This window comes from Ovis canadensis, chromosome 16 (genome assembly GCF_042477335.2).
Source record: "Ovis canadensis isolate MfBH-ARS-UI-01 breed Bighorn chromosome 16, ARS-UI_OviCan_v2, whole genome shotgun sequence".
Taxonomy (NCBI): Eukaryota; Metazoa; Chordata; class Mammalia; order Artiodactyla; family Bovidae; genus Ovis; species Ovis canadensis.
Genome location: NC_091260.1, coordinates 20,026,857 through 20,040,367, shown reverse-complemented (window position 1 = coordinate 20,040,367; position 13,511 = coordinate 20,026,857). Strand labels below are relative to the sequence as shown.

Below are 13,511 nucleotides of genomic sequence, written 5' to 3'. Positions count from 1 at the left end.
ATCCCCAGATTTCAATCAGGCTGATAACACAAGCCTGGAGCACTTCCATTCACTGTTTATTCTCTAAATAGCTTTTCTCTGTTCAGCTTTGGCCCTTCCCATATCTAAAAGGGCTCCCAAGTGGCTCAGATGGTAAAGACCCTGCCTGCAATGTGGGAGACCTAGGTTCGATCCCTGGGTCCAGAAGATCCCCTGAGGAGGGCATTGCTACTCACGCCAGTATTCTTGCCTGCAAGAATTCCATGGACAGAGTAGCCTGGTGGGCTATGGTCCAGGGGGTCGAAAAGAGTCAGACACAGCTGATCAACTAACACTTTCAGTCCTTGCTGAGGGCTTTACATACATGTTCTCATCTACAGTTTATACAATCTGACAGCGTCACAAAGTAAGTACTCAATAGCCTATTTATAAATGAGGAAACTAAGTTTGAGGAAAATTAGTGTTGTAGCCACACATTCCAGGAAACAAACTCACTCAGAAGGACAATGCAGATAGTGGAATGCAGTTTATTACACCGGCGGGCCCAAGGCAGAGTCTCCTCTTAGCCAAGGACCCCGACCAGTTTTTGTGACAACCTTATATACCCTAAACGTACATACCCAAACCCACCTCCCCAAATTCTCTGAAACTAGTCTGAACAAAGGGAAAAAAAGGTACAATCAAAGTTAACCCATGATTCATATACCTTAAACCCATGATTCATATGCTTTTAAGCCTAGGTAATTAACAGTGGACAATTATTAATAGGAGTATGGTCATACACCAATAAGCATAATAGAATTTGTGATTCTATTGGGTTACACAGATAATTAGGGTATTCTTTTAGGCGATATAGAGTCTAGGTTTTGGAGAAGGAAATGGCAACCCACTCCAGTATTCTTGCCTGGAGAATCCCAGGGTCGGAGGAGCCTGGTGGGTTGCCGTCTATGGGGTCACACAGAGTCAGACACGACTGAAGCGACTTAGCAGCAGCAGCAGCAGAGTCTAGGTACAAGCCCTGGGGCTCTTCCATGGCGGGGAGGGGAGGTCTGGTTTTCCGGTTGGTGTGTCGTTTCCATAGATACTGGGCATGGAGCTCAAGTCCACAGTCTCGCCCAAGATGGAGTCCTGCTTTCAAGATGCAGCCTGTCCTGTTTCCTCCTTCATTAGGACTGTCACTCAAATCACACACCTACCAAGTGGATGCAAGGCATTGGAACCCCGCTCCATCTGGTTCACAGGCATTGCTCGTGGCCACTTCACTAGGACACGACTTTTGAAAGAATGACATAGCTCGAGGACACAACATAAACCAATTCGAATCAAATGAGACCAAGAAGGCAGACAAGACTGGGCCTTGATCAGCAAGTGAAATGACACACCCAGAGGTGCCATGACAGTTCCAAAACACTGTCAAAAGGCTAAGGAGTGGGCGGCGGCCCAAACCCTGGAGATCTCTACCCCTCCCCCAACAGTGGGAATAACCCTCCGGCTCCACATCTCAAGGCCTCGCTCCTGCTCTGTGATGGCCCACACTCTCTGTGGAGTGTGCTTCTCTTTGAATCTGAATAAATCCTCTTCTTACCGATCACTTTGTCTCTCACTGAATTACTTCTCTAGATTCCTGTGATGTATTTAGACGTGGGGGAGGAGGCTTGGTTTATAGATATTCTTCAGAATGTGGTTTCATTCTGAAATATTCTAAGACTTGGAATACTTCTATGTGAAGTATTTCTTCAAACACTGAATCCGTCTTATTCTTCTTCCTCTCCTCTGGCGCTACAATTACACGTACGTTGGGATTTTAACTATGGACTATATGGCTCACACATTTTCCACCCGTTTAGGGGGCATGTTGGGGCTTCTCAGGTGGTGTTAGTGGTGAAGAATCCTCCTGCCAATGCAGGAGATGCTGGCTCAATCCTTGTGTTGGAAAGGTCCCCTGCAGTAGGAAATGGCAACCCACCCCAGTATTCTTGCTTGGAAAATTCCATGGGTAGAGGAGCCAGGCGGGCTCCAGTCCAGGGGTTTGCAAGGAGTCGGACACGACTGAGCACACAGGACTTCCACTAGGACACAGGGAGCCCAGGAAATGGACGTTTTCTCTGACACCCATGTCTGAGAACACGCTATGGGGCCTGGGCAATGTCCCCTGTCACCTGATGAGCTTTTTGAAGATGATGATGGCAGCCAGGACGGCCATGGCAATTTCTGCAAAAAGGCACAATTACAAAAGGAACTGAAGCACTGTCAGAAACCTCCAGGCCGGGAACATACCTGTTCCTAACATAAAGCAGGGTGCTACATAGGTGCCTGATTTCAAAGCTTTTGATGGTGAGAGGGAATTCCTCAGGCAATGGAGACAGCAGATCAGTGAAGTAAGGAGTATAGGAGCAGAAACAGAGGTGCCAGCAAAGACAAGGAGACAAGTCAGACCAACATGAAACCAATAGATATGGATAGAAGACGCATACCTTTGGAAGTCTGAGGGGTGGGAGGTCAGAGATGGTGTGAAAGTCCCTCTGCTGTTGGATTCTGGTCTTCAGATTTCTAAAGTTCCCTCCCCCCCAATACTAACCCTCCAGTCATATGGCCGGGTAGAATGCCAGAGGCAAAGGAAGTTGAGGCTAGAAAATCATGGGTACTGAGTAGGAAAGACTTGATTTTGACACCTTTAGTTCCTCTGTCCTTAGTTTTCTCATCAATTATATTCTTTCATCCTAAAATATTGAGGGCCTACAGCAGATAGGGCTTTGTCTTAGCACTGGGAGAGAAACAAGCCCTGATCCTAAGTGGCTGGCTCCCTAGGTTGCAAAACAAGAGTGCACACATCAAAAGGTGAATGGAACTATTCAGGCCTATATCCATCTGCCTGACACCATCTCCATTTCAAGGTCTAATAACTATCTTGAACATCAGTTCAATCACTCAGTCCTGTCCGACTCTTTGTGACCCCACAGACTGCAGCACACCAGGCTTCCCTGTGCACCACCAACTCCCAGAGCCTGCTCAAACTCATGTCCCTTGAGTCGGTGATGCCATCCAACCGTCTCATCCTCTGTTGTCCCCCTCTCTTCCTGCCTTCAATCTTTCCCAGCATCAGGGTCTTTGTGTTTAAAAAACCCAAGATCCTTGGGTTTTCCCCAGGATCTTGACCCAATCTTTTTCACTGTTTTTCTAACCATCCTGCAAGGCTCAGCTGGTCCTCCCCTCTGTGGAGACAACTTACCCATCCAGCCCATACTGACTTCTCTCTCCTCTAAGACACTTTAACCTCTGCCCCCCTTACAGAGGTGACTGGTCATCCCTGTTAGGACCAAACTGAAGCCAGGACAGGCTTTAAGGGGCAGGCTAGGCCTGAAGTTTAGTCTCTAGGAAAGCTGAGGCACTGGGAACTCCCACAGGCAGTGTAGCTCGACCAATTAGAAAAAATCCCCGTAGCCCCCCGCCCGTGCCAGACCTGAGCCAATCCGGATAGGGATGCAAGGTTAAAAGTCCTTCGCACGCATACGGTTTAACCAATCAGCTATGCTGTTACAGGAATAAAGAACCGTCTGTATAAAAGTAGATGTGATTCAGAGCTCGGGGCTCTTGTTAAGATTCCACTGCGCTGGATGAGACTCGAGCCCTAGGTAGCAATAAACCCCTTCATGCTTTTGCATTGCTGTGGATGTCTTATTCTCTCAGTTTTGGGGACTCGGACTCTGGGCATAACATTTGGGGGCTTGTCCAGGATCCCTTTAACTGGGAAGAATAACACTCTCCTGGCAGAAGGGGTTTCCTCACTAGGAGGAGAGATCTCTGAATACCAGTGTTAATTCTGGTTAACTCCAGCGTAAGGCCAAGGCCCAGCACCGTGCTGGGGAGGTAGCTGGCTCTGTTTTCTGGTTAAGACCAGCGTAAGGCCAAGGCCTGGCATTGTGTTAGGGAGGCGGCTGGCTCTGTGGACGTCCTGCCGGTAAGATACTCTCAAGCGGAGAAAAAGGTTAAAAAAGGGGACCTGGGAAGACCTAGTACTGTGTTTTTGGCCGAAGTACATTTGTTGTCTGTTTGTTGCGTCTGTGTGAGTGCCGGCACTGTCTCTGCTCTTTGTGTGCTCATTTGGTCTCCTGTGTTTTTCTCTGTAATCATGGGACAAACAACTTCTACTCCTTTGTCTCTTATGACTGACCACTTCTCTGATTTTAAGTCTAGAGCACAAAATCTATTGGTGCTGGTAAAGAAGAACAAATTAATAACTTTTTGCAGCACAGAATGGCCAACCTTCCATGTAGGCTGGCCCTCAGAAGGCACCTTTGACTTGGGAACTGTACACCAAGTCCGAGATATCATCTTCCGACCACGGATCGGACACCCTGACCAAGCCCCCCCTCCTTGGGTAAAACCTTTTTTGCCTCAACAGGGATTTTCTACCCCTCAGGTGTTGGAGACACATGTAAGAAAGAACCCAAAGAATCTCAAGGAGCCTGAACCAACGGCGCCGCTATATACCCCATCTGGCAGGGGGAACTGTTAGGGGAAGCACACTGATTGAAACCGCCCCACCCTGGCCAGGCACCATAGTAACCATTTGCATGAGTTGTTTTATGACAGGAGATCCTGATACAGAATACAGAACTAATAAGCTTCCACCAACCGGAAGAGTTCGGGAAAGGTTTAAAGGAGACACCGCCTGTACATTGTGAGCCACGCGGCAGAGCAGTTCTCCTGGGTTTCCTTACCCTGCTGCTCTCCACCCGGGTGCCCTTTCCCAATAGAATCTCTTGCTTTGTCAGCACATATGTCTCCTCGGACAATTCATTTCCGAGTGTTAGGCAAGAGCCCAGTTTCGGTCCCTCTTCCTGCAACAAATGGTGACTCTGGTGGGATTCTTCTTTGCCGAGACTGACATCCTGACCACTCAGGGTACTCGGGGGCCAGCTTGCCTGCCAATGGACCAGACCCAGGGGCTGCAACTGGGACCCTTTTGTCCCTGGTCTCCTCCTGACGTGGACAACTGGCCAGAGTGCCCCGACTGGTAAGAAACAAGAGACTTTATTGATCTCTCTCTCCTTCCCTCTCTCCTTCCTCTCCTTAACCCTTCCTATCCTTCCCTGTTTTTCTAGTTCCCTGGTCCTGGACGCAGAAATCTGGTTGAAGGGCCCTCAGCCTGAGCTGAGGATTGGAGACTGATCACCTCCTCTTGGCAGAGAACTCAAATTCTGGTTCTGATTTCTGGTAGGGCCAAGTTCTAGTCCTCTCTTCTCTAGAAGCCCAGGGAAATGTCCCGTAACGCCTGGGTATCTGTAGGTAGCAGGAGACGTCTGTAAGGCCACCCCTTTTGCCCCCTCTCCCACCTCCTCCCCCTTCTTCTTTCAACCTGGCTTCCTTTCCTCCCTTAAAATCTTTGATGTTAGTGCTTAGATCTGAAGTTCTGTGTCTCTATAAGAGGTTTTCTGAGAGACTGTATTTTTGTATTTAAGAGCTTCCCTAGTGGAGCCGAGGTTAAAGCGTCTGCCTGCAATATGGGAGACCTGGGTTCGATCCCCGGGTCGAAAAGATCCCCTGGAGAATGAAATGGCAACCCACTCCAGTGTTCTTGCCTGGAAAATCCCTTGGATGGAGAGGCTTGGTGGGCTACAGTCCACAGGTCGCAAACAGTCTGATACGACTGAGCGACTTCACTTTCACTTTGATGAGGACTGCCGGCTTTATATGTGTGTGTTTTAACTCTGTGATCTGTGTAGTGATTTTTGATGGCCATTTTGCTTTGTATGGCCACCATGTGGTTTAGACCTGCCGCCATTTGTTAAAATTTTATTTTCTTTCCCTGTGCCTTGAGACCAGGGCTCTCAAGAACACTTATCTAGACCATCTCTAACTCCTGACACTGAAGAAAAAAAAAAAAAGACTTAAAGCTAAATCTTGCACTGTGTCTGTCTAAATATGTCTTGGTATGCCTCTGTCTCTGGGTAATATTCTTGAGGTTAATTTATATATGAGATCTATTTATTTGGCTTAAAAAAGATAAGCGCTTACAAATCAAGCAATTCTAATTTAAACAATAAATTCCAGGTTCATGTAAACTGGGAAATATTCAATGTTAAATACCTGATATTAATATTTGTTTGTTGACCTATCTAATATAGACATGTCTTAGAGTAATTAACATTAAGTAAAATATTTTCATTGTAGCTAGGTTTAAACCCTTTTAATTGATCTTTTTTATAAAACTTCTTAAATAAAACTCTTTTGAAGTTCTTTTGATCTCTAGCTAACTTTGGGGTGCTTCAGAGGGCCCCTGGAACATCCCAAAGAGAGATATTAAACTGTGTTTATTTGGTTGGTTAAATTACATAAAAAAGATTATCAAATGAGTAATAAATCTGCTATATTATAATGTATGGTAAAATAACTAATACAGATATCCTAGAAATTATATGCAGTTTTTAACATTCTGATATGTCCTGGTATTTTAATGAAAAATCTGATGACTTCACAAAAAATTAGCAAAAGGACTGAATGAACCAGTGAATATGCTTATAACCTTTATGGTTTCTATCTGAAAAATTATGGGTTTGAATCTTATGTTTCCAGAAAGTAGGGAAAATCTTCCTCTCAAACTAATTATGACAATACTTTGGTAAAATTAAACGTTATAAACAAAACAATTATATTTTCTGACTCCTCTAAAAATTGGAAGTTCTTAGGTTTCCAGTAAGTTCATCAAATGAGTTAGGAAGGTTATCTCACAGATACAAAGATCTCAAGAAATTTTTGAGACCTTAAAAAGGAAAAAATTCACCTAGATTTGTTAGGCAAAATCTGTGATAAGCCTTTGGTGTGAGTTTCCCAGCCCTGTTATTTTAAAAGTTCAGTCTGAGACTCTATAAATGTTTCAGCAAAATAAAAAGCCTATGATCAATTATGGTTATAAAAATCATCAGACCAAAATTAATAAAAACAGACCTATTTTGCAAACAAACTAGCTTTAATTTGGTTATATTTAATAAAAATAAGGGTAACTTTAAGGAAAAAAGATATTTCAAAATGTTAAATACCAGTTTGTTAATGGAGGTCTGCATCTAGTAAGACTCATCTCTTAGACAGTTCTTTGCTGTTATGTGATGTTAATGTAAAATTTAATTAAATTCTTTAAAAAACACCCTAAGTTTGTTTCTAAAGCTTATCTCAGTAATCTATCTTTGGATGAAGATCAGATGCCTCATGACCTGCAACCAGGACTGGAAAAAGACATAATTTAAGGGACTGTCTCCAACATGGATGAAAGGACTTTTTTATCAGGAGAAACTACAGTACACCAGGATGAGAAGACGATGACATCAGAGGGAGACAGCTTCCCCAAGATGCTGGACCTGATTCGTATGATCATTTATGTTTTCTTGACTTCTTAGACCTTTGCATATAAGTCAAATGCTTTTCTATCATAGGCCTGATCCTATACTAGTTTTAAAAATCAATTCCAGTTGTTGGGTTTGTGGCCAATTACCTGTGTCTAGTTCTGGGTTATCTTGGTAAATTTCTCTACTACCAGACTTTAACTGGTTGGCCCTGAGAAAATTTACTTTAAAAAAAAAATTAGTCATATTCAGGTCACTGTGATATTACTAGATAGGATCCCCTCACTGGGCCAATTAATAATGCCTGCTCTGACTCTGGCTATAAATTTGAGCTTTTTTCTATTACCCAAGCTCAATCAGAACAAGAAAAGTTTCTGCAAAGGAGGGGGAAATCTCCCACAATTATGAGATAGATTTATATAGATAATACCAGGCTACAGTAATGTAGGTTTAAAGTCTCCTCTTTGTTAAAAAGAAAATAAATAAATCATACTAAAGATAATCAGTCTAGTAACACTAAAAAACTGGGCTATGTGCCTTATAGATGGTGCCAATATATAATTTCCCTAAAAGATAAAGATTCTATAGGACAGACTAAGTCAGATGACCTGAAGATATACTGGGCTACATCTAATGGAAGTTCTTAACATAAGTCTTACTTGTGACTTTACTAATATTGCTGGCTATGTTGTTTGTATTTCCCTCGTCTTACAAAATTGCTGCTTCTTACGCTGTCAAATGTGTGTGTGAGGCCTCTAATAGAATAATATATAGTCCCGTATGAGATCAATGATGGTAACAGTGTAACTCTAGATATGGCAAGAAGCAACAAGAGGAAATGTTTTCCTGGACCAAAAAGCTAGTAAGACAGGTGGTCCAGAAAATTTTAAATACTGTTTTATGGCCTAGTCCAGTAACAGCACATTGAGTGGCCTGTTTACCTGAGAATGGACACTCTCAGCACCATGGGATAAAATGGTCATGAAGTGCCCCCTCATAATCATGGTCAAGTTTATAAGCAAAAAGGGGCTCTGCCAGCTGAAGACTGACACTCGCTATCCGCATCTACAAAGATTAAATCATGGCCGCTGCAACTGCTGACTTTCAATGCCCCTGAAAAGAGTTCAGGGTAAAAATCAGGAATGAGGCACTCTGTGCTCTGGGAAAAACTGGCAGAACAGGCCATCAGATAGTTAGATCTTTTCAGGAGAAGATTTTATGAGTCCCAATTCTTGCATCTGCTCATATCTAGAAAAACACTGACGTCATTAACGGTAAAATCTGCTTTAGCTATTAAAAAATAGTTTACAATTAAAAGTCAAAATAGAGTAGCTACGGTTCAGATATCCTGGAAAATAACTAGGTGATGCTATGGGTGTACTTTCAGATTAGAGCTTGTATTGCTCCAAGCTGGGGCAGTCCTATGCCCCATTTTGACAGGAAGGTATCATAGTCATTGTTGCCTAGTTCCCTAAAATTAAAACTGAGCGGGACTCTGTGGGGCTCTGGAGTACAGATCTGTTCTGTGTTCTCCATTTCTTATCTGTAGGATATAGACTTTGTTTAGCCTCCCTGGCCTTCCCTGAGTTCCAAAGCATGGATTCAAACAATTGCCAACCAGGGAAGGGAGGGGATACAAAAATAGAAACTATCAAAGGTTGGTACAGCCTCCAGACAGAGTCCTGGTTCCTACTCAGAGAAATATGCATAACAATGTCTTTGAGCCCCCACCCAGGTAAAAGATGGTAACTTCAGACTGAACACAAGGTTCTTGGAGCACTGCTCTGTTGCCTCAGCACCAACCAATCAGAAGGGGTCACAAAGCCTGCAACCCTCACCCCAAATGTTGCCTTCTGTTTCCGGGGACCAGAGATGACCATCCTGTTAGGTCTCCTGTTTGGCCCTTGTCTGTTTCATCTCTGAGAGGGGCCAACTAAATTGCTGCAACCACAAGGGTAGAAGCTGGTTTCAGATGTGGAAAACCCCAACTTAGATCAGGTGGAGAGACTTCTGCTCTGCTAGGCAGGCCCACGCCCATGCACAGCAGGAAGAAGTTACAGAAGAAAGAGACCTCCGCCCCAATTCCCAAAAAGTACCTTGAGTAGGAAGTCTCTCAGGGGGCCCATGTGCTGTGTTAGGGAAAGAACATTGTTTTTATGTGAATCACTCAGGGGTAATCAGGGAGTCCCTGGCCAAGATAAGAGAAGGGCAAAAAAAAAAAAAAAGTCTCAAAATTGATTTGAGTCCTGGTTCCAACAGTCCCTGTGGTTAACAACACTAATTTCCACCCTGGTGGGCCCTCTCATAGTGCTACTATTAATACTTACTTTGGGTCCATGCATAATAACTAAGCTTGTTGCCTTTGTAAAAGACCGCGTCAATACCATCCAACTGATGGTACTGAGGCAACAGTATCAGGCCCTGCCCCAAAATAAAGAGGAAGATTCCTCTATGTAGCTGAAGACAGAGGGGAATGTTAGGACCAAACTGAAGCCAGGACAGGCTCTAAGGGGCAGGCGAGGCCTGAGGTTTAGTCTCTAGGAAAGCTGAGGCACTGGGAACTCCGCAGGCAGTGTAGCTCGACCAATCAGAAAAAATCCCTGTAGCCCCCCGCCCGCGCCAGACCTGAGCCAATCAGGATAGGGATGTGAGGTTAAAAGTCCCATGCGCGCGGACGGTTTAACCAATCAGCTATGCTGTTACAGGAACAAAGAACTGTCTGTATAAAAGCAGATGTGATTCAGAGCTGGGGGCTCTCGTCAAGATTCCACTGCACTAGATGAGACTTGAGCCCTAGCCAGCAATAAACCCCTTCATGCTTTTACATTGCTGTGGACGTCTTATTCTCTCAGTTTTGGGGACTCGGACTCTGAGCATAACAATCCCCACTTCAGTAAACAGCAACTCATACCACCCAACTTCTCAAGCCAAAACCCAAGATATCATCCTTGGTCTCTGCCTGTGCATCAGTCTGTGAACAAGTCCTGCCAGCTACGTCTCCAACCCAGAGCCCAGCCTCCCCTCTTCCAGCACCACTTTTGCCACCAGCCCCTCCGCTTCCACTCAGTGGCTCCCTCACTACTTCTCCACACGCCAGCCAGAGTGATGCTTTTTAAATAAACTGGAGCAGATCATTCTCTGCTTAAAATCCTCAAATGTCTTCTCATTGTGTGCTGTGTGTGCTAAGTCACCTAAGTTGTGTCTGACTGTTTGCAACCCTATGGACTGTAGCCCACCAGGTTCCTCTGTTCATGAGATCTCCCAGGCAAGAATGCTGGAGTGAGCTGGCATGCCCTCCTCCAGGGGATCTTCCCAACCAAGGGATCGAACTGCGTCCCCTGTGGCTCCCACATTGCAGGCAGATTCTTTACCATTGAGCCACCAGGGAGGCCCATCTTCTCATCCCATCTAAACTTAAATCTGAAACTTCCTACCTGAGGCTACAAGGCTGTGCCTTACTAGGTGCCTATGTATGCCTCTGACAGCCTCCCTTACTTATCTACCTCCTGCTGTGCCCAGTAGGCAAATGGACCTTCTTTCTGTCCCTCCCACCACTAAGCTTGCTGTGTTCTGGGGATACTGAGCTTGCTATTCTTTTCACCTAGAAAGTCTTGCCCCAGGTCATACCAGGATTAACTCTTCTTATGATTCAGACCTCAGTTTAAATGTTCCTTTCTCTGAAGATCCTTTTCTACATGACCAATTCAAAATAGCCTATATATATATATTTATATTTATATATATATATTTATATTTATATAAATGATACTCAGCCATTTAAAAGAATAAAGTAATGCCATTTGCAGCAACATGGATGGACCTAGAAATAATCATAAGTGAAGTAAGCCAGACAAAGAAAAATATCATATGATATCACTTATATGTGGAATCCACATCATCAACATAAGATGATGACCCAAAATCTTAAAAACTGTACAAATGAACTTATTTACAAAACATAAATAGACCCACAGACACAGAAAACAAATTTATAGTTACCAAAGAGGAAAGGGGGTAAGGATAAATCAGGAATTTGGAATTAACATAGTCACACTATTATATGCGAAATAGATAACCTACAAGGACCTACTGTATAATGCAGGGAGCTATACTCAATGCTTTGTAATAACCTATAAGGGAGAAGAATCTGAAAAAGAATAAACACACACATATACACATATATATGTATCACTTTGCTGCACGCCTGAAACACAACATGCTGTACCAATTAGAATTCAAATTTTTAAAAAAATAGCCCATCAAGCACTTGCAAAACCATCACCATTTCATTTCATCACAGCTCTTATGATTAGATTTTTCTTGGTTGCTGATTTATTTACGTAATTGCTAAACCCCTTCTACACACGTCCCATTATAGTGTAAGCTTCATCATGTGCCCTGTTTCATGCCATTTTCCCAGTGCCTAGGAAAGCACTCAGTAAATATTTTCTGAATGAATTAATGCAGTACAATATAAGTTCTTCTAACTAGAAAGTGGTATCGCTAAGACAGGAGACCTAATCGGAGTTGAGCCATGAATGAGGACTAGGATTTGCGCTGTGAAAGGGAGCAGGCTGTGCATTTCTGGCCAGGGATTTTGCCCAAATACACACTCTGTGACACGTAGTAAGAAGCATTAAAGCCTTGACACAAACCCAGGCAGCCCAACTTCAAATATAGAACCAAACTTCACCCTCTACTAATAAGCTGAGAATACTGTATTCATTCAAATGTAAGATGATGACCCAAACCAGAGTGGCATTGGAATGGAAATGGAGGGGGCATGGAGAGAAGAGGAGATGTGAGGGCATTTAGAGAGAAGAGACAGACAACAATTAATCTAGTATAATCAAATTGACCAGATATAAATTAGAAGGAGGAGGAGGAATCAGAGGTGAATTTGAGGACTAAAAATCAAAGGCAAACTTTAAAACTGGGGGAAATGGACTTCTGTGGTGCTCAAGTAGTCAAGAATCCACCTTGTAATGCAGGGGACACAGCTTCAATCCCTGATCTGGGAAGATTCCAAATGCCTCAGGGCAACTAAGATCTTGAGCTACAACTACTGAAGCCCGCAAGCCCTACCTCTCATGCCCCACAACAAGAGAAGCCCCTGCAATGAGAAGCCCCCACACCTCAACACAGAAAGCCTGCACGCAGCAACAAAGGCCCAGCACAGCCAAAAAGAAATGAATCTTTCTTAAACAGGGGGAAATGGTGGTGCCATGGGCTGTCAAAAGAGTGACCCAGATTGTGTGGGAAAGTCAATCATGTTTTAGGAGAGTTGGGTCTGAGGCGGTGGCAGGGCCCCATCTAGCAATCCTTGAGAAATGCGACTGGTGTCTGAGACTGAGATCAAAGCCAGAGAAATGGGCCTTCGAGTCATCTGAATAAAAATCTTCGAGGATCGTGATATATTCCAATAGAGGAGAAGACTGAGGGGACAGTTCGAATGTCTTTCCCCTCCAGTTTCAGGAAGGAGAAATCTGCCCAGGCTAGAGGTGGAAGGGCAGCCCAAGCACCAGGAATACAGAATGTCCTCCCTGAAGAGCTGAACAACAAGCTGGAACCTCAGGGAAGAAGAGTTTCTAGGTAGGAAGACAATGCAGACACTGCTCAAATCAGGCAGGGCACGTGTGCTGGACAGAAAAGCGAGAGACCAGTCAGTGCTAGACGAGGAAGGCAAGAGAATCAGGTCCGCAGTGGGGACAGACAGAAGATGGGAAAGAAGCCAACGAGGATATCCAACTGTATGGTCGGAAGACCCAGGGTGGCAGAATCAAGAAGCCAAGGGACGAAACTTCAAGAGTCCAGGTGCGGCCAGAGTGTCTGTGTTGAAAGGCCGTCAAGGAGAATAAAGTCTCCAAAAAGATGATTGGGGTTTCCAATCAGTGCATTCTCATCGACAGTTGGGAGCCATTTCACCTGAGCAGGTGGCACAGAAACCAGATTGCTTTGGTTTTTAGGGAGGAAACAGAACCCCAACTGAAAAGAATTGCCTCAAGAGAAAGAGCTGCAGTAATAATTTTACACTAATATTTTTAGTGTTCTGTGAGACAATGAATGAAGTCATTGGCTAAAAGAAAAAAAAAAAAAAAGGAAGAGGGAAGGATCAGAAGAACAGAGAAGCGTTTGCATACTATGGGGAAAGCCCAGAGACTAAATCTTCAGATGTGATGGTTATTTGAAAAG

The 13,511-nt window shown here is 44.1% G+C and overlaps 1 long non-coding RNA gene across 1 annotated transcript; it reads left to right on the top strand.

Moving 5' to 3' along the window:
* Positions 1 to 4,590: 4,590 nt before the first annotated feature.
* LOC138421817 (uncharacterized) lies at positions 4,591 to 10,475 on the top strand. The gene is made up of 2 exons (XR_011249646.1): positions 4,591 to 4,996; positions 7,144 to 10,475. It is a non-coding gene; the product is annotated as an uncharacterized lncRNA (long non-coding RNA).
* The last annotated feature ends 3,036 nt before the right edge of the window (positions 10,476 to 13,511 follow it).